This window comes from Mytilus galloprovincialis, chromosome 5, assembly GCF_965363235.1.
Source record: "Mytilus galloprovincialis chromosome 5, xbMytGall1.hap1.1, whole genome shotgun sequence".
NCBI lineage: Eukaryota > Metazoa > Mollusca > Bivalvia > Mytilida > Mytilidae > Mytilus > Mytilus galloprovincialis.
The window spans coordinates 8,075,769-8,083,755 of NC_134842.1; the positions used below are offsets into that span (position 1 = coordinate 8,075,769).

The 7,987-nt window shown below is 33.6% G+C and overlaps 1 pseudogene; it reads right to left on the reverse strand.

Annotated features, from left to right (window-relative positions):
• Window positions 1–470: 470 nt before the first annotated feature.
• On the reverse strand, window positions 471–6,676 carry LOC143076986 (uncharacterized; annotated as a pseudogene).
• Window positions 6,677–7,987: the final 1,311 nt, after the last annotated feature.

A 7,987-nucleotide genomic window follows, 5' to 3' on the forward strand; every position in this document is an offset into this window, starting at 1 on the left:
TTCTACACCAAAGTCGAAAAATACTGTCCAATGGGCTCCGTCTGTATCCAGTAGATCACCAGTGCCATCAGGTCAAATCACACCTCCCTCTAGTGGATCTAATGATGTGCAGTCATCTGGAAGTGACACTTCTACACCAAAGTCCAAGAATACTGTCCAATGAGCTCTATCTGTATCCAGTAGATCACCAGTGCCATCAGGTCAAATCACACATCCCTCTAGTGGATCTTATGATGTGCAGTCATCTGGAAGTGACACTTCTACACCAAAGTCCAAGAATACTGTCCGGTGGGCTCCATCTGTATCACGTGGATCACCATTGCCATCTGGTCACATGACACCTCCCTCTAATGGATTGGATGATAGATCGCCAGCTGAAAGTGGTACTTCCATCACAAAGTCCAAGAATACTGTCTGGTGGGCTTCGTCCAATGGATCACCAGTCCCATCAGGTCACAAGACACATCCCTCTAATGGATCACAAGTCCCATCAGGTCACATGACAAATGGATCACTAGTGTCATCTGGTCACATAAATCAGACTTTATTATATCGTGCTCTTGGATGCAAGTTCCATCTAGATGGGAAACAAGTTGTTGTCTTTGGTGAGCGCTCAACTGTTTGTGTCTTCCAAGGAAAGCCACGTGGACTTTATTCATTTGACAATTCCCATTTGTCTCCTTGGCGTAACACATGTACACCAATGCAATGGTGTAGTCTGTGTATACGATTTGTAACGAAGCTGTGGTAAAGAGAGAGAAAGAAAATGTGCATAATTATCGGAAAAACATTTAGATATGTGAACAATCTTTGCTTTTGTTAAAATGATGGATTTTTGGAATATTGATTATATGATGATTCTAGCAAAAATACAATGTAATAGAATTTCGTTCTTTATACTGTATCCGTATTTAAAACTTTTTTGGAATAAAATAAATAAGGTTTTAAAGAACAGTAAAATAGCTTTTAAGATAAAACTAAGACACTTAGTATTTGGATATAAAACTTCTGAAGAATAATATTTTGACTTTAACTATTTTTTAACAATTGTGGGTTTTTCAATTTACAAAGCCTACTACATATCTGATCAAAAGACAAAAAATGTGCATGTTTTCTCAATTTTTCTCAATTACAATGTAGTTCAATGGAAGAGTATGTTTGAAAATTAAAAGTAATGTTTTAGCAACTAATAGAAAACATATGAATAGTCATATTTAGTGATTAAGTGATATTAATCAATATATATTTATGTTCAAAATGTAATATGTATTTTACAACTAATCAGTACCCTGAGTGATTAGTGGATTGTAACTGGGAACATCAGGAGGAGCTTGGACTACTGAATGATATTGTAACAAGCCAATATTTGAAACAAATATTTAATTATGTTGTTAAAAAAAAAAAAAGGATTTAGTTGATTATCAGATATGAAGGCTACAAAAATAACTTTTATTGATACTTAAGTTTAAAATTGAAGCAATTATCAATTTTTCTTGCGGGAAATGTTTTGTTGTTTTTGTTTTAGGAATTAACTTTATTTACGTTATATCAAAGAATAAAAAAGACAAGAAGTTGACATCATTGTATATGAAAATGACTGGAACCTATTTATGGATTTTAAGAAATCATAAATGTGTGCAATTATTATTTTTGTGCTGCCATTGTTGTTTGCAAGAAGTGAAGTTAATATAGTTTGGTACAAATAAAGTTTGTTTAATAAAAATAAAATGGTGACTATGCAGTATGGGCTGTGTTCATTGTTGAAGGCCGCAGGGTGATCTATACGGCTGTTATTTCTGTGTCATTTAGTCTCTTGAGAGTTCTCTAATTGGTATTTTGTTTTATATTGTATAAACATTACTGACACTTAATGCTTAAATACTTTTCAAATAAATACTTTGAATTTGAATATTTTTATAGAAATCAAAGATTGAAATATTTTAAGCAGTTATTTCTTCTGCCTGTTCAGAATACATTGTCTTGTGTTGTGCATGCAAATGTTTATAAAATGTTGTCAGAACATGTTTATATGACTGTATGTATCGATTTAACAATCATCAATATTTCAATAACACTTATTGATATGATGACACAATTACCAATATTGTTTTGGGTACATTTTTACTTCCTTGCATGCCAATGAAATTGTAATCATGCTTATTAGTCTGGACTATCTAGACTTCTGTTAACTCAATAGAAACTATTGTATTTCGATTAAACAAATAAAAAAATAAGACAATAGATAAATAATGGATCAACAAATACACTAGTGTTGAATACTATCCGTTGGTCCGAGATGTCGTTTGGAGTATATGTATACCACACAATAAGTAAAAGAATAAAAACATAAATATTCATACCTTCGTATATATTTTCAGCTGTTAATATGTATGATCCGTTTGATCCAGATATCAGTCCAGTCCTTGCTGTCGAGCACGTTTTTGAAAATGTTCTGTTGAAATTGCAAACATTTTAATCGAAATTATAATATGAAATCGAATTTTTCCTGCTTGTTAGTAACGACCATCTTAATAGCTTTATATACGTATGTAACGACCATCTTAATAGCTTTATATACGTTAGTAACGACCATCTTAATAGCTTTATATACGTTAGTAACGACCATCTTAATAGCTTTATATACGTTAGTAACGACCATCTTAATAGCTTTATATACGTTAGTAACGACCATCTTAATAGCTTTATATACGTTAGTAACGACCATCTTAATAGCTTTATATACAGAGTCACACGATACAAGGACATTCATTATCTCATTTGAGATACTCCATTAAGTAACTAATAAATAAAAGAAATACAAAGACCTAATGGTAAACTGTTTTGTGAGTTTATTTACAACCACTGGGTCGATACCACTGATGGTGGAGATTATTTCCTCGAGGGTATCCCAAGCCCAGTAGTCAGCACTTTTTTTGTGCTGACATGAATTATCATTGATATGGTTATATTTATAAATTAACTGTTTACAAAATTTTTAGTTTTTTGAAATACTAAGGCTTTTCTACCTCAGGCATAGATTACCTTAGCTGTATTTGGCAAAACCTTTAGGAATTTTGGCCCTCAATGCTCTTCAACTTCATACTTTATTTGGCCTTTTTATCTTTTTTGGATTCGAGCGTCATTGATGATATAAAAAAGAAGATGTGGTATGATTGCCAATGAGACTACTGTCCACAACAGACCAAAATGACACAGACATTAATAACTATAGGTCATCGTACGGACTTCAACAACGCGCAAAGCCCATACCTTATAGTCAACTATAAAAGGCCCCAATATGACAATGTAAATGAATCTTTTGTAGACGAAACGCGCGTCTGGCGTATATACAAAATTTAGTCCTGTTATCTATGATGAGTTTATTTAGTAATAGTCCAAAACGTTTAAAGGTAATAGCCAGATTTACACCAATATATTGAAATCGAATGTATAATACATATAAATATAAAAAATAAAATGTGATTTGATTGCCAATGTAAGCTTGTTTATCTTCGAATTAAGGTTCATCATTATCTAGTATATATTTTCATCTACTTATGCAGTTTTTACACTATGACTATTTCATACTTTAGATTATTGCTTCTGGTATTTGTAGATTTTATTACACACAACAGCTTTAAAGGTTTTGAATCGATATGCTGCTCATAAATATCGAAAAAATCATTTACGAGAATCCTCCATATGCCATGTATGTGTTGCCATCTCCACCTTGGATCCAATTCCATACCGACTAGTGCCATGTTCCATTTACTCCCCATTGAAAAGCCGTTCTTTCATGTTCATACCATACTCCTAAAAACTAAACAAAAGGAAAGAGAAATATTTTTTTATCAGATAATTTCAGAAGAGAAAAGCAAAGGTGTTGTGGTGTTATATTTGTTTGACTACAATCAATTTCCAGAACTGGAGTAGTCGAAATAGACAAAATATGTGTAGCTTACTTTTTAAACCAGTATACAACCCAATTTCTCGATTTATCCGTGTTATCAACACCAAATAGGATGATTTGTACTTAACCTGTAATACAAACGTGAAAGGCACTATATAAACGAAGGCTAAACAAACTCTTGGCCGTTCGTGTAAACAAAAATTACATGCACACCAAGGATAAACAGACTATCATTGTTTTAAGTTAAAATGGTTTCCCTGACTGATTCAAGATCTTATTGTACGTGTACAGATTTACGTTTGAATATATACAGTATCTAACTGTATAAGTTATTGATTACATTGCATAGAATATAGTATGAAATAAAAAAGAGACGAAAGATACTACCAGAGAAACAGTCATACTCAAAGATCGAAAATAAACTGACAACGCAATGGCTAAAAAAGAAAAGGACAAACAGACAACTAATGGTATACAATATAGACACAATATAGAGAACTAAAGATATGCCACACGAAACCCACACAAAAATTCTTCTGACTATATTCTTATGAACTCACCTTGTTGATATTAAATGTTGGGTCAGCTACGACCTTATCAAAACTGCAACTAGCCAAGGTACAGATCTGAATAAATTGAAATAAAACCGCAAAGATTAAAAGCGTGTTCATTATTAAATAAACTTGGATATCAATGCAATTCTTACATAACCATTTAACCCCTATTATCATTGTGTCAGTCAATAGGTCCTGAAATGTGGTCTTATTGAAGGCACGAAATTGACATAAATTATCATAAATAGTTTAAAAACGAGGTGACACAGCTGTCGTTCTTTCAATAAAATTGAGAAAGGAAATAGGGAATGTGTCAAAGCGACAACCCGATCATAGAGCAGAAAACAACCGAAGGCCACCAATCTCCTTGTATTGCTTTTGTCTTTTTATTTTAATCTAACAATAGTCATTAGGAATAGTCTTATATTACTATTTATATTTGTTATTGGTCTGGAAAAGAACAAATACTGATTTTAAAAACAAACACATTTCTATATCATGTGTATACCTGCACGAGTTTACTTTGGATTTTTTCGATTCTGGTTGGTTTGTCTTTTTGTAATAAGTAATTGTAAAACATGTGGAAGTTTTCAACCCTTTTTAAATTATCTTGATTTGTTGATACACAAACAGAGGGAAACTAAAACTATTTACAGAACTTTCATTTGGGATGTGACTGTGTTTTGATTTTCATATCAAAACTTAATTTTTCACCTACAATGGATATTGTAAATAGTATATCTTTTAGATAAGTTGCAGTTTTTAATAAAATGTTAAATGTAAAATATTTGCATGATAAAACAAAATCAAATTTTGATGATAAATTATCAGATATAAATACCAGTGTTTGAAATTGTACTTCGCATGAACCATCAACCGCGCAAACTCTGTTGAAGGTGTCTTCACCTTAAGTCAAAAGTCCTATGTCAGGGCCCTTGGCCCTGCATTAGACAGTTCAAATTATTCAACAACAATCTCTATTTAAGAACATAATATAAACCTCTAGTACTTATCAAGGATTCCAGCAAAAGGCTTATGTGTCTTCCTACGCACACTTACCATCTACTATGAGTCAATAATGTTTGGTTCATAGCAGCACACCATTACAGAAACAATTGGCTGCAAGTGGATCCTATCAAGTTTCTCAATGCTGAATGCAGTGCCTACTTACGGTATCATCCCCGTCGAGTCAGTGTCAAATCCCACATTTATCACTCCAATTATGACATTCTCGTCAGTTACTGGAGCTCTAACAGGCTTCCCATAACAGCAAGCTAACTCCACTGACTGATCCATGAAAGGTCAGAGGAAAACAAAATAGTGTGGCAACACCTCTTCTTCAGACTCCTCTGTGGATAGATAATATACCCGATGGCAAGAAAATCTTGTTGCAAGGGACCGGAGCGGAAGCCCACAGCTCCCAAAAATGCAAAAACTCAATTGAAGAGGATCTTTGACTTCATTTACCAATTTGAACTAACTGCCGGTAGATGACAATAGGAAAACAGGAAAAATGTGTGTAGGCCCCAGATTGCCAGGCCGATGTTGGCTTTGAGTAAGGTAAACACAGATGATGATTCCAAGGCCTTAAAACATTCATTTGGAGCAACGCTTCAGCAAGAAAGACGATCAAACCAGATTGGAACCGAAGCATCCCGTCGAAGATGTACAGACAAAATTCTTCAAGGTTAACAGCTTGTTATTGGGAAGATTATAAAGAACGACTCTCGAAATTAATAGAGTAAACATACAATGGGACGTGTGCAAAGAGCCGTTAACAGACGGAATTATACTTAGGCTAGATATTTTGGACACACCGAGCGCAGTGGTAAACCTGAGTACTCCCACAATTACCATCAACATTAAAGTGATATTTGCGGCATTTGTTAACAGTGGAAATGAGATTTCAATTCAGTAAGTTTGCATAAAACGAACTATCACAGTTCCGCCAAACTATTGATTACATAGAATAGTTTGACGATGAAGTGGGTACGGCGGATGAAAACGCGACAAAAGAGGGACGAAAGATACAAGAGGGACAGTCAAACTCATTAATCGAAAATAAACTGACAACGCCATGGCTAAAAATGAAAAAGTCAAACAGATAAGTGACCCTAAGACGTGGCATTGAACAGACACGAGACAAGGTGCCCTCGGCACTGCCTCAAAGTTCAGATGAGTTACTTACTATTCCACCACATTTAACCGACATATACTAACGTTCAATCGACTCGTTTCAACCTATTTCATTCTAACCATTTAAACTGAAAGCGTTTAAAGAACAATTACAATAACATGTAACATATTGATCAACATTTTGAATTTCACTATTTGTTTTTTTATATGCAGCCATATTTGTAAATGAATGTGTTATAGAAATAACCAAATTATTTGTTTTTGATATTCTAAACTTAATTGATAACACATTCAAGAACATGAAGTCCATCTTTAAAGAATCATTACTTTCATTTCCGAAATTATATAGAATACCTTTAAGACAATCTTGATATTTATACCCTTTTTCTGTCATCTTGAAATGGCAGCCATGTTTGATTTTTCAGAGCGGGTCCATAGCTGAAATCAAAGGGTATATTACCAAGAACTACTATGCAAAGTTTCATGCTTTCCTCAATCAAGTCAGCAATTCTGCTCTATATCTGCACCAATCAGCCGGACTATTCAAAATAATGGTTGATAATAGGTTTCGAACAACATGCTTACACATGGTTTTTCAGTGTGCATTCCTGTAATATTTTTTTTCCAACAAAAAAATATGAGCTAACAAATCGATGCGTAATTATTTCCAAACTCCATACAAAAAACAAATCAAGAAAATATGATTTACATTGACCAATCCAAATAAACGTCCTGCCTTCATTTTTCATCTAATCGAAATAATAAGGAGCTAATTTATGCGTTCAAGATTATCTTATGAGTCAGGTGTAATAAGAAAGCGTTTCGGACGCCTTACATTTATTACGGGATATTTTAACTTTTTACAGCATTAGGTCGATACTTCTGCTGATGGACTATCAGTCCTCGAGGGTACCATCAGTTCAGTTATCAGTTCTTCGGTACCGACGCATTTAAAAAAAAAAACTCTTCGAAAATGTCCGTTAATACCATTTGTCTGATGTGTTTGAGCTTTTTATTTTTCCATTTGATTAAGGACATTTCATTTTTAATTTTCCTCGGAGTTCAATATTTTTGTGATTTTATTGATGAACATGTTTTGCAATTACAAGTTACAATTCCCTCAGACAAAATTGACATTAGTTGAATTTTGCTCTTTTCAAAATCCGTTTTGTTATATATACATGTATATGAAAAAAGAAGAAGATGTGGTATGATTGCCAATGAGACAACTCTTCACTAGAGACCAAAATGACCAGAAATTAACAAGTTTAGGTCACCGTACGGGCTTCAACAATGAGCACAGCCCATAACACATAGTCAGCTATAAAAGGCCCCGAAATGACAATGTAAAACAATTCCAATATATCTTTCCTACAGATACGGTTCT